Source organism: Miniopterus natalensis, chromosome 2 (assembly GCF_054644295.1).
Source record: "Miniopterus natalensis isolate mMinNat1 chromosome 2, mMinNat1.hap1, whole genome shotgun sequence".
Lineage (NCBI taxonomy): Eukaryota > Metazoa > Chordata > Mammalia > Chiroptera > Miniopteridae > Miniopterus > Miniopterus natalensis.
This window is the reverse complement of record NC_142082.1, coordinates 110,387,372-110,398,976: the sequence shown is the minus strand read 5'-3', so window position 1 is coordinate 110,398,976 and position 11,605 is coordinate 110,387,372. Positions and strand designations below refer to the sequence as shown.

At 41.5% G+C, this 11,605-nt stretch overlaps 1 pseudogene; it reads left to right on the top strand.

Moving 5' to 3' along the window:
- Positions 1-2,651: 2,651 nt before the first annotated feature.
- LOC107538874 (small ribosomal subunit protein uS2 pseudogene) lies at positions 2,652-11,382 on the top strand (annotated as a pseudogene).
- The last annotated feature ends 223 nt before the right edge of the window (positions 11,383-11,605 follow it).

Here is an 11,605-nt window from a genome sequence, read left to right as displayed (position 1 = left end):
AAACTCCCTGAGCTTGTCCACACATGACAGCTTGTGAGGGCCCCTGAGGAAATAGAGGTTATTGAAGAAAATATCAGCAGTTAGCAATGCAGGTCTGTCTTTCCCACCTCCTATGCCTTTTGTTACTAAGCAGATGGTGCTACAGCACTTGTTAGGAGCCTGGGCCTAATTCAGGAGCATATCTTTCCTGTCACTGAGTGTGCTGAATTTGAGGGGACCTGGGGAGACTTAATATACCTCAGTATTCCTCTAACATCTTTTTCCTGTGTGATACATTCATTGTCACCTGCTGTTTTCATATTGTACTCCTTTCATCCCTCTGTCTCATATTGAAAGCCTGCTGTGCTGGAACACTGCTTCTATCATTCTTAACAGGCTGTACACACCGTCAGAGTTTGGCAAATGGCAATGTCCTTCTAGTGGAAATCTTTTCCCAGGGCCTCTTCCCCAAGTGCTTCAGCCCAGCAGGGGTTAACTGGAGTCCTGCTGGTGAGCCCATCTCTGGAAGCTGACTTGCTCCTACTTGCCTGGCTTGAAACTTCTGCAGCCTGTTTCAACACCTTTTTGAGTTTGGCCGAGTTACTATGGGGTAACTGTGAAGGCCTTTGCTAGTGAGAAAGTCAAAGCAAGAGTAGCAATTAGATGACTAAATTGAAAGGTGTTCTTTAATAAACGATTTACCACAGTTCCCAATCATATTTATACTCTGCCTCTCCTCCAAACTCACAGATCCGCTCCTGTGCTGGGATCATTTGTTCCCCTCAATTCTAGTGTCTGGAAGGGAGCTGAATAGAAGGCAGGATTCCATTTCTGGGTAGAGGTGTTGGATTCTCCAACTTCTGGCCACACCCTGAAAAGAATCTTAATAGCTTAATTCAAAGACTCATCCTTAGATAAAAACCCAATTTAGAGCCTTTATTTGTGGGTCACAAATGCTTTGTACCTTGCTGGTCTAGATTTACAGATAAGGTGGCAGGGAAGAGAGAGAAATAGTTAATTTTATGTGTCAACTTGGCTGAGCCATGGTGCCCAGAAATTTGTCAAACATTATTATTCTGGATGTTTCTGTGAAGGTGTTCTTTTTTGGATAAGATTAGCATTTCAGTCTATAGACTGAGTAAGTGAGATTACCTTCCATAAAGTGGGTAGGCCCATCTAATCAGTTGAAGACCTTAACAGAACAAAGACTGATCTCCCCAGAACAAGAAGGAATTCTTCCAGCAAACTACCTTTGGACTCAAATTGCAACTCTTCCTAGAGTCTCTAGTCTGCTGGCTTACCTCATCAGATTTTAGACTGTCCCAGCTTCTACCATCACGTGAGCCAATTTCTTAAAATAAATCTTTCTCCTGCTCTCTATCTACACACTTCTTGTTATCTGTGTCTTTGGAGAACCCTGACTAATTAGATAGGTAGATGATGATAGATATAGATAGATAGATAGATGATAGATAGATAGATAGATAGATAGATAGATAGATAGATAGATAGATATAGATAGATGATAGATAGATATAGATAGATAGATAGATAGATGATAGATAGATAGATAGATAGATAGATAGATAGATAGATAGATGATAGATAGATAGATGATAGATGATAGATAGATAGATAGATAGATAGATAGATAGATAGATAGATAGATAGATGATAGATAGATAGATAGATGATAGATAGATAGATGATGATAGATAGATGATAGATAGATAGATAGATAGATAGATGATAGATAGATAGATAGATAGATAGATAGATAGATAGATAGATAGATAGATAGATGATAGATGATAGATATAGATAGATAGATAGATAGATAGATAGATAGATAGATAGATAGATAGATAGATAGATAGATATAGATGATAGATAGATGATAGATAGATAGATAGATAGATAGATAGATAGATAGATAGATAGATAGATAGATAGATGATAGATAGATAGATGATAGATAGATAGATGATAGATAGATGATAGATAGATAGATAGATAGATGATAGATAGATAGATGATAGATAGATAGATGATAGATAGATAGATAGATAGATAGATAGATGATAGATAGATAGATAGATAGATAGATAGATAGATAGATAGATAGATAGATAGATAGATAGATATAGATAGATGATAGATAGATAGATAGATAGATAGATAATATGCCTTATAAATATTGCCATAAAAAGATTGCCCCAGCCAGGTAAATAGAAAGCTGAACACAGAGGTGGAAGTGGGAATGAAGGGTTTGTGGTGAGTTACTTTTTGAGTATAGACTCAAGGAAAGCCCTGAGTCTTCTGCCACAAATGAAGCTAGGGTTACAATGGGCCTAGGCATATGTTGGATGGTTTAAATAAATTATTGTGTTCTAGCCAGTTTTTATAAGAACACACTGAACACCTTAGATAAACAGTTCCAACCCAGCAGTGCAGGGCAGTCCCTGACCCAGGAACATAAACCCCTCACTCCACCTCCCACTTCAAAAGAAATTATCGCCCTGCTTTTCTGGGACACAATAGCCTCCCTTTAACTACTTGTCTTTCTTGGCCTCCAGATATCTGTTTGAATAATTATTATTCATCTGCTGGGCCTTTCACAGAATTCCGGCTGTAAATAGCACTCATCATCACCCTCATCACCGCAGCTAATAATGAAGAGAAATGTGTCGGGTAATGAGGAGAGCGACCACCATCACAGTAATGAAGAAAAATGGACAGAAATGCTGCAGGAATCATACCTCTCCTATTTCCGGGGGTAATTGGCATGAGGTAATTGCTTTTTTATCTTCCCTGCCTTTAGCTTTGCAAACTATTTCCCAATTCCTTATACTCATCACAAAATAGAAAACTGAAGTAGAGTAATAAATTAAAAAGGCAAGAGCTCAGCTTTGTGGTACCAGTCTTAAAAGAAGGAAATAAGAACATGTATAAGACAAATGAAAATGATAATATTGGGGCATGGGGGGGAGGGTCATTCCTTTTTGTTGGTATTTTTTGTCATTGCAGACGAAGGCTTCTTTCGACTACCTACAAAGACAGACCCCGACAGGAATAACTCTGAATATGCTCTAACACATATGCACAGCCACTACCCCGCTGAAGTGGTGCCCACTCACACGAGGCAGGCCTCCTTTCATTTCTCCTGCTGGTAAACCCAAGCCTAAGAGCAGCATAGAAATTAGGTTTGTATCTATAATGCCTCATGTAGCATAATAAGCCTTTTTAGGAAAATATTGGTTACATCTTTTTTCTGGTTTGCCCATTTTCAACATGATGCTATGGTTGGGACTACTCTGGGTATAGCTCCTGGAAAGTGTCTTTTTTTGTTTTTTTTCCTAGAAAGATTCTTAAACTCAGGACTTTATAAAACCATCAGGAGAAATATGGAAAATGACCAAGCCCGATGGTAGAAAAAAAAAAAAAAATCATGTGCTACTAGTACCTTTTATGTTCTTAGAAATACACCCACAAACTGCTGTTTTTTTCCTTCCCCTCCCTTTGACTGTGGGCATGGTTTAGTGACTTGCTTCCAGTGAATAGATTGCAGCTGAAGTGATGGTGTGTCACTTTCAGATAAGGTTATAAAAGGATTACAGAAAGCCCTGGCCAGGTGGCTCAGTTGGTAGGAGTATTGTCCAATGCACCAAAGGGTTGTGGGTTTGATTCCCGGTCCGTGCACATTCCTAGGTTGCAGGTTAGGTCCCTGGTCAAGGTAAGCATGGGAGGTAACCGGCCAATGTTCATCATTTCATTGATCTCTCTCTCTCTCTCCCTCTCAAAAATATCAATAAAAACATATCCTCAGGTGAGGATTAAATAAATAAATAAAAAGGCTACAGCAACAAATGTCTATTGACAGATGAATGGATAAACAAATGTGCATACACATGCAATGAAATATTCTACAGCATAAAAAGGAATGAAATTCTGATACCTACTATAACATGGATGGATCTCGAAAAGGTAGTTCTAAGTAAAATAAGCTAGACCCAAGAGGACAAATAGTACATGATGCCGCTTCTATGAGGAACCTAGGATATGCAAGTTCGTCGAGACAGAAAGCAGAATAGAGCTTATCAGAGGTCGGGAGTAGGTTGGTGGAGAGTTACTGTTTAGTGAGCACAGAGCTTCTGTTTGGGACGGTGAAAGGGTCTGGAAATAGCAACAATGGCTGCACAGCAATGTGAATATACTTAATGCCACTGAATTGTACACTTAAAAATGGTTAAAATGATATATTTATGTTAGACATATTTTACCTCAATCAAAAGATTTCCCCCACCAATGACACTGTAATTTCTCTGTGGAATGCTGTCTCTCTTTGTCTGTCTTTCGGATCATTCACTCAGGGAGAAGCCATGTGGTAAAAAACTGAGACTTCTGGACAACGCTAGAGAGAAATTGATGACTCCATTGCCTGAGCCATTTTGGAAACGGATCCTCCAGGCCCATCTAGGTCTTCAGATGATGCAGCCAACCCTGGCTGATACCCTTGACTGTAATCTCATGAAAAACCCTGAGCCAGAACCACGAAGCTAAATCACTCAGGGATTTCTGACTCTCAGAAACAGTGAGACAATAAATGTTTCTAAATCTTCGGGTAATTTGTTACACAGCAAAAGATATTGAATGCAGGGTAACTATATGAAAAGAAAATCACAATAATATTAGATGATAATGTTCATCTAAAACAAACTTCTACTTCTTTCTACAGAGCAATAAGAGAGTGCTAGCTACTTGAGGTTAAGAAAAATATCTACGTCCTGATCTTATTTGTGCCCTTTCCTTGTACTCATTTGGCTCTCTAAAATATGGCCATCCCATCCCAGGTTTCATATGGCTCCCTTTCCCACATTTGTCTGTGTGGGAATGGGTATTTTTATATCAATGCAGAACATTCTTGGTCTCGGTCTGCAGCAATTCAAAATTCATAGTTCAAGCGCCGAATCTGTAATTCAGCTCTATAGCTAGAGCTCCATATACTGTTTGGTTATTGCACAGACAGACACTAAATGGGAACTCCACAAACTAACCCCAACCATCTGTCCTTTTTCTTCTCGCTCTCACTCTTTCTAAACCCTGTCTATCTTTATTACAGCGATGACAAAAGCAATTGTATATAGCTCTGAAGTTTGTAATTATAGTAACTATCACCATAAAAATTTTCCACCACTCACCAATGCCCAGTATAGTCTGGGAGGGGGCCATCTACGAGCAGCAGATAGAAGATACAGAAGATGAGGCCTGGGTTGAAAACCTGGTGGAATGTCCCATTCCACTCAGGGCAGCAAGCCTGGAAACTACTCAATGCAACAAGGGCATTTACGTGAAACAAGGGTGGGGTAATGCTAAGAAGAAAGAATTCCAGAGGTTCTAAGTGTGTCAGCTTCACTGTTTTGACCCATTGTGGTGGCAAATGGGTTTAGCTTGGTGCTCAGAAGGGTTGTGGGGGAAGTGAAACACCAAATAATTGCTTTTTTTTTTTTTCCTTAAGAGTTTTCCCATTTCTCAGGAATAGGAGAAACCTTGTACGTGAGTTATCAACCAGTTGGCAGGCTCTTCTGGTAGATCAGGAAGCTAGATCTGATCTGACAGTGCTCAGGTCAGTGACCTGGGGGTTGACAGCTTCCCCAAGGAGGAATGAAATGTCTGCTGGAAACTCCCCACCCCCACCCCCTGACCTTAATGCTTTAAGGGAAATGAAAAGCAGCTTCTCTTGACAAGATTGGGAATCCCTGCTGCAAGGTATTTGTTTCTTTAAGGCCTCCATGGAAATAAAAGATGTTGGCCAGCAAAGCTAGGTCAAATCTATTAAGGGATGGGTGAGGCATTTCCCTCCTGAACACTGGGGAATAACAGAAAAGTATCTCTTCTGACAAAACAAAAGTATCTTTTGGTTTGTTTTATTTGGTTTGTTTCACATTGGTTTACTGAACAACAGGGAGACAAAATTTAATTGGTGTATGAAAACAGCTAGTTATTGGAAGAAAAGAGAAAGGGTTTTCAAAGATGGGGCCCCCTGTAGTTCTGCAGCCTGCAGAATCGCTGCTCCTTCCCCCGGCCTCTCCCATTCCCCGTCCCTCAGCAATTCCCTTTCCATCTCTTCCACTCCCAGAAAAATCATCGAGAAGCTGAGTTCCAGTAACAATGGCCTAGAAGACATTACAGTCTTCTCTCCAGCCCCCAAATGGGCCATCTTACCAGAATGTGTTCCATCATTACGGGGGAGGAGATGAGTTGCAAAAGCCTTTCTCCAAACTGCAGCCACATTTTTATATTAATCTGACACCTGCCATCTGTTTTATTTCCAGGGAAATTCTTATCGGGAAGGTGGCACTCCAGGGGGTAAAAACCTGGCTGAATGTCTGCGAGGATTCATTAGATAATATCCAAAAAGTCCTTCAGAAGGCCTCGCAAAATGCAACTGAAGGGTGCAGTGATTTCCTAAATCCAAGATTTGAGGTTTATCTGTGATGTTCCCGGACACTAGCAGTGCTTGGTTATATAGAGGAAGAAATATTAAACAATTTTTATTTCAGCTGACCTTTACAGAAATAAGAAGTAATTCTGTTTGAATTCTCCTCTTCAGTATGGGACAATAACAGCTGGGCAGGGATTTTGCCCAACAGTTTGTGAAGTTTATACTCAACTGCTTTTGTCTGATTGGCATGTTATAGTAAATCAATAGAGCACTGTTATTAAGACACCAGGCTGCTAGCCCTGACCAGTGGCTCAGTTGGTTGGAGTGTCATCTCATACACTAAAAGTCTGCAGGGTAGAGTCTCAGTCAGGGCACAAACGTAGGTTGCGGGTTGAATCCCCAGATGGGGGGGGCATAGGTGAGGCAACAGATTGATGTTTCTCTCTCACATGAATGTTTCTCTCTCTCTCTCCCTCTTTCTCTAAAAAAACAATGAAAACATATCCTTGGGTGAGAATTAAAAAAAGAAAAAAAAAAAAGAACACAGGCTTTGGAGCTAGACTGTTTGTACTGAAACCATGATTCCCCCATTGACTTTCTGGATGATCTTAGAGAAATTCTTCAAACACCTGAGCCTCAGTTTTATCATCTGAGAAGTGGGGATATTAATGGCATCTAATCTCCAAATATTAGAGGGAGGGTAAAATAAGTTGATGCATGTAGAATGCTTCAAACAATGTCTAGTGCTCAATAAGTGCTCAATAAATGTTAGCTACTGTGGTTGCTATTATTTTTCCAAATTTTCAGCCAAATGCCAGGCAGAAATCAATAAAGAAATGGAGCTAACCAAGGAGAAGGCTGGGAAAATTCTAAAATCAGCAACGCTGGGAATCAGGCAAAACTTACCCTTTACACTCTCTGTCCATTTCCTCTTTCCTGATAGCGTCCAGGTCCTTTCCATAACACTGCACCCAAGCTCTAGATGTTTCTCTCTGCTCCCTTCCATTGCACCTTTCATCAACCAACTACCCACACTAGTTCCATTCCTTCAGCACTTTGCTCTCAACCTGAAGATAATAATAATAAATAGTCAGGTTTAGGTATTAATAAATGCTGATAAGTGAAGGTTAGGCTTTTGGGATATCCCATCTGCATTTCACAAAATGAAGATTGCCTTATTACCAGGACTGACCAAACCTGAGAACCTCAGGTAATGCAAGTGGTGGGTAATGATGATATTTTGGGGCAGGTAGAGCATTAGGTTTTCCCTGAATCACAGATAAGCTGCTATTTTGATAACCCATGGAGCTTGTCCTGAAGTTAACTGTCTGATATAAAACATCACAGACAGACTTGGAAGCTAAAGTAGAACGTACTGTGCTTAAACACATCATTATTGGGTTGACAGGCATGGCATCAAGGCCCCGGTGTTACTGGTCCCACAGTTCCCAAGGCTTCTGTCAACAGGTCATGACGAATTGGACTAGCCAAGATTTTCAGTCTCATTTGATTTTCCTGAAGGCATAGAGGTATTAGCTGAAGGTGTTCCAAACAGAGGAAAGCCAGGGCTGCAGGACAGAGCTAGCAAATGGAGAAAAGCGGCAAAGGCCCAGTTTTGACTCCCATCACCAATTATCATAGCCCCGGCAAAGGCAGCACTTGGAATTAGGGAAATGGGTCAGCGGTAAGGGGAGTTGAGCTCTAAACCATCTCTGCTACTAAATGATCCCATCTATAAGCAAGTCAAGTCACTTTATCTTGAAGGATCCTATTGCAACGTTAGGAAAGAGGCTCTCTAGAGCAGTACCCCATTAGCCTCTCCAGTCAGAGGTCCCAGTGAGGGCCTGGGGAATCCCAAAAGCCCTGCAGAGCCATTTGAGTGCCTCTGCAGACAGGCAATGGAAGGCAACAGGCTCCTGATGAAAGAAAGGCGTGAGGAAATTAAGATACAGACGATTAATCCGGGTGAGAGGAAAGCAATATGGAATAAGGTAAAGAGTTAGCAACATTGGATACAAAACCACCAGCTAGAAGGCTTTTATAGTAAAAGCAATATATAGTCAAATAAGATAAGGGTAGGCAAGTGACTCTTGGCCCTGGTTGCTCTAAGGAGCTTTCTAAAAAATACAGATGTCTAGGTTCTATTCCAGAAAAGGTGTATGGGACTTTCCGGGTTTGGGTCTAAGCTTTAATATGATATAAAAATATCTCAGAGGAAAGAGGGAAGGGGGTGAAGGGTGGGGAGACATTAACCAAAGAAGTTATATGCATATATGCATAACCCATGGACACAGTCAATAATGGGGTGAAAGCCTGAGGAGAGGGTGGGAGCGAAGTAGAGGGGGTCAATGGGGGGAGAAAAAATGGGACACCTGTAATACTCTCAACAATAAAGATAAATTAAAAAATTTTAAAAATAAAAAAATAAAAAGCTCCCAATGTACTCCTAATGTTCAGCCAGTGGTGAAAACCACCAGTGGTAGACAAAGCTGGTTTTTAACAATGAAAACGAAAGAGTTGTATGCAAGAGACTCCCGAAGGTGACTTGAGAGGATTGTTAAGAGATTAGACAGGAGAGATAAGGTCAGGAAAGACTCCAAAACAACTTAGATCTCAGACCGCTGTGCCTAAGAGAATGGGGAGGTCACGGCACCATACTGGGAGGGAAATGGTTTTGGAGGGAAGATGAGTTTGGACTGAATTGGATATCAGGACATCTGTGGACAATCTCCAGAGTAATGGTCAACGCGATATCTACTCTGGCCAGAGAATTTAGCCTTGAACTGACGCCCTTAGCGTTATCAAAAGCCCTGCTGAAACAAAATGGCAGTGTAAGACAGACGGACTAAGAGGGTGCTGTGTATTTCCTCAGTGTCTGTTGCTATTGTTTTTGGCTCAACTTCTTTCACAGTGTTATACATGCTTTGCATATTTATGAAAGCTATGGACCTTGTTCTCCGAAAAAACACCATTTGGTACGTACATGTAAAGTTTTGTTTGGAGCCCAGTTTAAGAATCTCTGTTTTAAATAGGGACTAAAGGGGGCACCAAGCCCAAGTTGTTGCTGTTGTTTTATTACTATCAGTGTGTGCTGTTGTTTTAAGATGCAGAGCTAGAGAAATATAAGTAGTGAAAAGAGCTAGTCAAGAAAAAAGTTTGTTTAACGGACAGCTTCTCTTCCAACAATGAGGCCACTGCCCAGTCTCAAGAGGAAGCACTATCTTTCCCAAATGCTCTGGAGCATTTCCTGTTTTCTCTCTGTTCTTTATTCTTTGATTAAAATATTGATATATTAGGTGCACTTGTCCTTAGTTTTGTCATTAAAACATCCTGGCAACCACAAAAAAACATGCCAGCTGATGACATGACTTTTTAATAATCCCTAGCATTTTCTGCAAATAGAATTTCAGTATCTAGAACTTCTGATTTGAAAATGAAACAGCTCTTGTTGGTTCTAATAGGGAAAGACAGCTTGATTTCCAACGCTCTGTTTTAATTTGAGTTTTTACCAGCCAGTGATTTTATTGGAAGTGAAATTCATATTCCTGTTTAGTTTTAGCATCTCAACTCTAAAATGGGAAAATCACAGCTTCAGTAACAGAACTGAGAATGAGGTCCTGACATGTTTCTTAAAAGGAATTTGGATAAGACTTCAAGGTAAATGCTTACAAATTACACCATATGCCTAAACACACACAAACAAGTTTAGAAAACCTTGTTGAATTCAATGAAATAATTAGGTATGAAGAAAATCACCTGGGCTTCTTTGCCAGATTCTTTTCAACAGGGTCTATACTTTGCTCTAAGAAAGGCGGGGGTGGGGTGGGGGGGGTGGTCAAGGTCATGACCAAAAAGGAATTCATGTATTCCTGTTCAAGATCTCTTTATCTTACCCAGCCAGCGTGGCTCAGCAGGTGAGCATCCACCTATGGTCCAGGAGATCAAGGCTGGATTCCCAATCAGGGCACATGCCCAGGTTGAGGGGTCAGTCCCAAGTGGGGGGCGTGCAAGAGGCAGCTGATCAATGATTCTCTCATCATTGATGTTTCTATCTCTCTCTCCCCCTCTCCCTTCTCTCTGAAATCAATAAAGATATTTATTTATTTATTTATTTATTTATTTATTTATTTATTTATTTATTTATTTATTTATTTATTTTAATTTATCTTTATGAAGGTATTGTGCTTTCCGGAGCAACCCAAAAAGGGGTCCACACAGGGTCCGTAATTTAAATAGAAAGTTTCACAATGTCCGGAGCCTTCACGTCCTGCAAATGAAGAAGGAGGGTGTCCTCAAGTTCCTTGCAGCAGGAGCCCACTTAGGTGGCCCCAACCTTGACTTGGAAATGGAGCAGCACATCTCCAGCAGGAAAAGTGATGGCGTCTACACCGTAAATCTGAAGAGAACCCGGGAGAAGCTTCTGCCGGCAGCTCGTGTCCTTGTTGCCGTTGAAACCCTGCTGATGCCAGTGTCACGTCCTCCAGGAACACCGGCCAGCGAGCTGCGCTCAGGTTTGCTGCCGCCGCTGGAGCCACTCCCATTGCTGACCACGTCGCTGCTGGAACCTTCGCCAACCAGATCCGGCGGCTGAGGCTTCTGGTGGCTGCGGATCTCGGGCTGAGCGCCAGCCTCTCGCAGAGATGTCTCACATTAACCTGCCGGCCATCTCTCTGTGTCACGCAGGCCCTCCTCTGCACTTTGTGGGCATTGCCATCCTGTGCAGCCGCAGGGCGTTCACCGGTGGGCCTGATACCAGTAATGTGGGGCTGGGAAGTTCTGCAAATGCGCGGGTGCCCTCTCTGCGAGCACCAGAGGGAGGTCATGCCTGATCTCTACTTCTACAGAGATCCCGAAGACACTGAGAGGAAGAGCAGGCCACTGCTGAAAAGGCTGTGCATGAAGAGGAAGTTCTAACTTTAGCAGTGAAAGAAAGTTACTTTTCAAAGTTTCCCTTTTCTTGATGTCTAAATTCCGAGGTTCACAACAAAGACACCCCCCTCCCCCATCAGTCTACTTCATATGAGTAGGGGTAGAAATGGCTTAGAAAAAATACAAATGCCTCCTGCTAATATTGTGCAAATAGTCACGAATCATCTGGAGCCTAAGTTCAGCCTATACCCCTGGTAGCCACTTAGAACCCCCTCGTAGCTTGGAATTTCCTAAAAAGTTGATGTAGAAAGGAGA